The sequence below is a fragment of the Mus pahari genome, chromosome 1, assembly GCF_900095145.1.
Source record: "Mus pahari chromosome 1, PAHARI_EIJ_v1.1, whole genome shotgun sequence".
Lineage (NCBI taxonomy): Eukaryota > Metazoa > Chordata > Mammalia > Rodentia > Muridae > Mus > Mus pahari.
The window spans coordinates 3,049,861-3,056,871 of NC_034590.1; the positions used below are offsets into that span (position 1 = coordinate 3,049,861).

A 7,011-nucleotide genomic window follows, 5' to 3' on the forward strand; every position below is an offset into this window, starting at 1 on the left:
TGGCCTCAAACTCAGAAATCCACCTGCCTCCGCCTCCCAAGTGCTGGGATTAAAGGCATGTGCCACCATCACCCAGCCCAATTGTTCTTAATATAAATGTAAGCCATAGATTGATCCGGCAGCTGTAGTTCTTTATCTTATGCTAGTCCCCAATAACTGCGCAGAGAAACCGAGATGTATTTAAAGCTGCACCTCAATAGCTGAGCAGTTAAAAGCTAAGCAATTAGATGATCTGTCCTCACTTCATGGACTAATCTGGCTCCTTCCCAGCCCGGCCCACAGTACTTGCATATTATCATGGATCTGTCTCTTCAGATCCCTTCTTCTCAGCTCCAGTTCCTCCACCCTGCCAGCACACCTCCCTCCTTCTTTCCTCCCTCTCACTAGTGGATGTCCTGCCCTATTCTCGATTCTGCCCAACCATTGGATGATCAGCATTTATTGACAGGCAGAGAGTAAATGGTAAGAACTGTTTACACAAAGTTGAAACAGAAGATCCTTGGTATAAGCATTGCAATGCCATGTCTGGATTGAAACAAGATATGAGGGCTGAGAAATCAGTGTTTGAAGAACCCAAGGATAAACTTTACACAGCAGACAAAAACATGATGCCTACAATACCTCACTATGAGTAAATCTTGCCCTATGCAGAATAGATACATGTTTGCCAAACTCAGGAAGTACTTGTATTTACAGGACCCTAAGTTACATTTAATTTCTCCAACAGTAACCAAACCAAGGTAAAATATTAGGCCTCTAAAGGTTTTAAGAGCTGAGTTGTTAGTGTTAGCCAGATAATTTCCTATATATTTTGTTCATATTATTCATGGTTGATGTCTTTTAAAAGAAAATATGTGTTTTTGTTTTGCTTTGGCATTGAATCCCTAACCAATTCAAGGCAAAAAGTCCTTGGATGTGTTTTCTTAAAAACAAAACAAAAATACATACACATACACATATATATCTATATAAAATATAAATTCCACGTGTCTGGGTATTATGCCTACTTGTATGTATGAGTTGTTTGCATGTTTGATGCATGTTTGATGTCTTGTGGAGGTCATAAAAAGATACCAAAACCATACCTGGGTTCCTTGCAAGAGCAGGAAGTAGTCTTAGCTACTGAGCCATCTCTGCAGAAGGTCCTCTGCAACCTCCTCTTTCTTTTTTTTTTTTTTTCTTGACATTTTATTAATTTACATTTTATATGTCTGGGTGTTTTGCCTGCATGTATGTCTATGTACCACATGCACACCGTGCCCACAGAGGCCACAAGAGGACTTTGGATCCTCTGGAACTGGGGTTATAGATTATTGATAGCTGCCCTGTGGGTACTGGTGACTGAACCTGGGTCCTCTGGAAGAGCAGCCGATGTTCTTAACTGGTGATCCATCTTTCCAGCCCCCTTTTCTTTTTGGGTTTTTTTGTTTGTTTTTTCAAGACAGGGTCCCATTATTTAGCTCCGGTGTCCTGGAACTCAATGTACAGACCAGGCTGGCCTCAAACTCATAGAGATCTTCCTGCCTCTGCTTCCCAGGTGCTAGCTCCTCTATCCTTTATTTTTTTAATAGCACAGTCTGAACCTCACCATGTAGCTGAGGATGACCTTGAACTTCTGATCCTCACTCTCCTGAGTGCCTGGCCATATGAGTTTATTTCTCTCTTTCCATTTGTGTGTGTGTGTTGCATGTGTGCATGTCTGCTTTTCAGTGTGTATACTTGTTTTTCATGTGTGTGAGCATGTATGGATGGGTGGGGTGCATGTGCACAGGAGTGTTCATGCATATGGGTTGGCATGAATGTGGAGGTCCTACATTGATGTCAGGAGTCACCACCATCCATCGATTTCCCACCTTACTTATTAAGACAGGGTCTCAGTCACACACACAGCTCTGAGACAGTCTAGTGTTTCTAACCAACTGGCTCACAAGATCCCTTCTCTGCCCTTCGAGGCTGGAATTACAGACAAGCCATTATGCCCACCAGACAGGTAGGGATTCTCAGAATCCAACACCCATCTTCATGTTTGCCGGCACAGGTACTTTGTAAGCACTGAGCCCTTTCCCCTGCCCTCTATTTGCTTTTTTTTTGCAGACAGGTAGCCAAGTCTGGCCTCAAACTTGCCATCCTCCTGCCTCAGTTTCCCAAGTTGCTAGTATTAGAAATGTGTGCTACCATACCTGACTTAAAACGTTGTTGAGGCTGGGTGGTGGTGTCACATGTCTTCAATCACAAGACTCGGGAGGTAGAGGCAGGCGGATCTCTGAGTTCGAGGCCAGCCTGGTCTACAGAGTGAGTTCCAGGACAGCCAGGCCACACAGAGAGACTGCCTCAGAAAACAACAAAACCCCCACTGTCGTTGACAGTGTGATAGGCAACAGTTTGACTTCAGATGGGAGCAAGGGCACCCTGACACCTGCTCAGAAATCATGTTCAGATGGCCAACTCGGGCCGACTCTGAAAATGGCGGTGTCATAGTTCCTCTGTATAACTTCAGTTCTGAGAATAGAATACCATCTGTTACCCACATCTGAAGAACATTTTGATTTTAAGCAGAGTTCCGCGTTTAGCCTGAATGCCAAGTACAAGTGCTTGGGCCATCTGTTTTGTGCGCACGCGTGGACTGAGGCGCCTTTGTGTTGTCTGCCCAGTCCAGCTTCCTGTGTTGTCCGGAGACCGGAAGTTTCTCTACCCTCCAAACCGCTCCTGAGTGCTGAGGCTTCGGTCTCACTTGCAGCCGCTGCTCTGATTTGCAGGGACAACGCCTGAGTCCCGAATCGCTTTACTCATTGCAAGTTAAAAGTCTCCAGTTCAAACAAAAACCCTGGGTGTCCGAGAAGAAGCAAGAAGCAGCAATCTGCGGGTGAGTGAAACCTTTATGTAGTGTTCTTAATGTCCTTATAGCTCCAGTGAGAGTTTGATGATGATGATGTAGTTGCATTATTATTATTATTATTATTATTATTATTATTATTATTTGGGATCCGCTTGTCCCCATTTGGAGGGACAGTTGTTGAAAATCCCTTAGATAGGTCAGTGAAATTTCCAGACAGTCCTCATGACTGCTTTCTTTTCCGTCACCTTCTGCAGGACTGGTTGCTCTTCTAACTTCTGTGTTGGGTGCCAGCCCCTCTGCTTCATTTGCCGACTTAATTTTAATAATTGATACTGTATCTAGTTCCAAGGGGATCCAGGACTCTAGTGGCCATAGGCATCTACACGTGTGTGCAAATACACAAATGTGTAAGATAAATAAAAACAAAAAACTTAACTATAGATTTTATTCCCTTGTTATTACTCCCTGACCAATACAGTATGGCAGCCCAGGATTGCCACTGGGTATTATATGTAACCTAAAAATGATTCAGCCGTTTAGCTATATGAGAGGATATGCACAGATTGCTTGTCAATATGCCTTTTATACAAGCAGCTAAGAGCTAATCTAAGATATTCAAGGATGACTCTGTAGACTCTACCTAACTATTCTTTCTTTCCTTCTTTCTTTCTTTCTTTCTTTCTTTCTTTCTTTCTTTCTTTCTTTCTTTCTTTCTGTCTTTGGTGTGTGTGTGTTGTGTTGTTTTGTTATTTCAAACAAAACAGCCAGGATTTCTCTGGCTGTCCTGAAACTCACTCTTTAGACCAGACGGGCCTCAAATTCCGAGATCTGACTGTCTCTGCTGGGTTTAATGGCATTCTCCACCACACCTAGCTGCTCAGTCTTTTCGAACCCTGAATTATTCTACACTGGACCATATGTTACTTTCTTATTGTTGTTGAAACAGGCTTTCACTTTGTAGACTTGGGTGACCTGGAACTCCCCATGTAAACCAGGCTGGCTTCTAAGGCACAGAGATCCACCTAACTTTCTGCCTCTTGAGTACTGAGACCAAAGATATATCCTACCACATTTGGCCACTTAAAACATACTTATCCTTATCTGCCAGTGTTTATTAAAACTATTTTGCCTTTTTTTTTTTCCTGAGACAGGATTTCTCTGTGTAGCCCTGGCTGCCCTGAAACTCACTCTGTAGACCAGGCTGGCCTTGAACTCACAGAGATCTGCCTACCTCTGCCTCCTGAGCACTGGGATCAAAGGAGTACACCACCACCACCTTATTTTGCCTATTTTTGATTGCTCTATCTTAGAGCAGTTAAGTTACTGATATGAAAGATGGAGAAATGCTGTTCCCAGCACCCATACTGCCTGTGCTTCTGGTACAACTTATATCACTGTATTAAACAAACAACAAAAAAGATTTGCTTATTTTATTTGCGTGTGCCTGACATGTGCACCTTTCAGGTCAGTGAGGAGGCTCGTTGGGCAAAAGCACTTGCCACAGAGCTCAGTGGCCTGGGTTTGATCTCTGAAACCTAGGTGGCAGGAGAGAAGAGACTCCTCCAAGTTGTCCTCTGACCTCCACACACAAACTGTGCATGTGCGCAAGCTCAGCGCATATCACAACATGAGTATTAGCCTTCTTGTTTTCTTTCCTTTTTACTTTTGCTAAAATGTTACAGTAATGTGCTTTATTTAGCATAGCTTTTTATGAATGGAGTTTCTTTGTATTTGAAGAGCCCTCTGGAAAGTGTCTTTATTCTGTTCAGTGGTTTGTCTTTTTTTAATATAATGTTTCCTACAACCTACTCAATACTTTTTAGACTTCTTAGATCCTTCTACAGCTCCACTAATTTTCCAGTCTTACTTTATATCCTTTTGTTTCTTCCATTCTTTCTACTTGTTTCTTCCCCCCCCCTTTTTTTTGGCCAATCTATTAAACCTTTTTTTGAAAATATTAATTTTTAATTATAAGTATTGCATGTGTGTGTGTGTGTGCCAATCTATTAAACCTTTTTTTTTGAAAATATTAATTTTAATTATAATTATTGCATGTGTGTGTGTGTGTGTGTGTGTGTGTGTGTGTGTGTGTGCAAGCATGCAGGCATGCTTCCATGGTCTGTATGAAGATCAGAACACAAGACTGTGGAGCCTCATTCCACATGGATTCTGGGGTTAACGTTGAGGCCAAGCATGAGCATCAAGCAGTTTACCAGTGGACGTACCTCATTTGCTCTTAATTTACTATCATTTTGAACACATAGAGCACTGTTTATGTCAAGATGCTATAAAACACTTAATATATTTTATTTTTAAAATAGTATGTTTAATTTTAGTTCTTTAGAATATTAGCGGTAGGACTGGAGAGATGGCTCAAAGGTTAAGAACACTAGCTGCTCTTCCAGAGATCCTGAGTTCAATTCCCAGCAACCACATGGTGGCTCACGACCATCATCTGTAATGGGGTCTGGTGATCTCTTCTGGTTGCAGGCATGCATGCAGGCAGAAAACTGTGCACATAATAAAGAAAGAAAGAAAGAATATTAGCTGTATTATTTGTTATTCAGTGGAATGGGTTTGTCTCAGTTTTTGTTCTGTTGCTGTGATGTGTCTTTATGACTAAGGCAACTCTTATAAATGAAAGAATTTAATTGTGGGCCTGCTTATAGTTTCAGAGAGTTGGTTCATTATTCTCATGTCAGGGGCGTGGTGGAAGCAGGAGGATACTCCTGATGCTGGAGCAGTGGCTGAAAGCCACATCCTGGTCTGCAGGCAGAGCATGGCCTGGTGTGGGCGTCAGTGAGATGCCTCCTGGAACAAAGCCACACCTCCTAATCCTTCTCAAGTGGTGCTTATTCTCAAGTAGTTCTTCTTCAAACCACTATAGGATTAACACCGATGCCTGATGCCTTAAGCGTGTGGCCTCCCTCAGCCTCCCTCCCTCAGTCTCCCTCAGTCTCCCTACCTCATTCTCCCTCAGCCTCCCTCCCTCAGCCTCCCTACCTCATTCTCCCTCAGTCTCCCTCAGTCTCCCTCCCTCAGTCTCCCTCCCTCAGTCTCCCTCCCTCAGTCTCCCTCCCTCAGCCTCCCTCCCTCAGTCTCCCTCAGCCTCCCTACCTCAGTCTCCCTCAGCCTCCCTCCCTCAGTCTCCCTCAGCCTCCCTCCCTCAGTCTCCCTCAGCCTCCCTCCCTCAGCCTCCCTCCCTCAGTCTCCCTCAGCCTCCCTCCCTCAGCCTCCCTCCCTCATTCTCTAACGTGCTGAGAAGGCTTTCTCTTGGCTTCTTTCCAAGTTCTTTCCAGTGACAAGCGCTGCACCATGGGAGCAGGGATGGGGCTCCCTGTGTGGATTGTTTGCTGACCATGCACTTCCAAGTCATGTTAATCATACATACATGTTAAGAGCATGTATTGCTCTTTCATGGAATTTGAGTTCAGAGCTCAGCATCATTTTTGGGAGGCTCACAAAGCCCATGAACCTCCAGAGGATCTGATGCCTCTGACCTCCGAAGGTATCCGCACTCATGTACACACGTGCGCATGCGTGCAGAGACATGTAAATCAACATTAAGTCCTTAAAAAAAATTGAATAAACAAGAAAGAGAGTTGGGGTATCAGCTGTTCGTTTACATTCAATTTATAAACACCTGGTCTTCCCAAATTATAGAACTCTAGTAACAATTTTTGGACAGGAGGTCTCAGTGTGTAGCCCAGGCTACCTGGAAGTTATCTCAAGCTAACATTGGACTCAGGCTGCCTTTTGAAATTGTGGTAATCCTTCTGCCTTTGTCTTCCAAGTGTTAACATTACACAATGAGCTACTATATTTGACTGCATAATCTTTTTGTTAAGATCTCTCACAAATTAATTTTGTCTCTACTTGGTACCCTTATCTGTGCCTTTAGTTTCTTAAATTAATTTTTTTTTTAAAGATTTATTTATTTATTATATGTAAGTACACTGTAGCTATCTTCAGACACTCTAGAAGAGGGTGTCAGATCTTGTTATGGGTGGTTGTGAGCCACCATGTGGTTGCTGGGATTTGAACTCTGTACCTTCGGAAGAGCAGTCGGGTGCTCTTACCCACTGAGCCATCTCACCAGCCCCTTAAATTAATTTTATCCACGAATGTTTAGTTTTCTTTCTTTCTTTTCTTTTTTTTTTTTTTTTTTTTTTTTT

General features: G+C 43.1%; 1 protein-coding gene across 4 annotated transcripts in view; it reads left to right on the plus strand.

Annotated features, from left to right (window-relative positions):
• Positions 1–7,011, plus strand: part of Znf260 (zinc finger protein 260) — a 39,127-nt gene that overhangs the window by 5,380 nt on the left and 26,736 nt on the right. For 2 of the 4 annotated variants that reach the window (XM_029537653.1, XM_021221843.2), the window contains exon 2: positions 2,652–2,863. The gene's annotated coding sequence lies outside the window, so the exon portion shown is untranslated. The remainder of the gene's footprint in view (positions 1–2,651; positions 2,864–7,011) is intronic. The other 2 variants (XM_029537655.1, XM_029537660.1) reach the window with 2 other exon arrangements.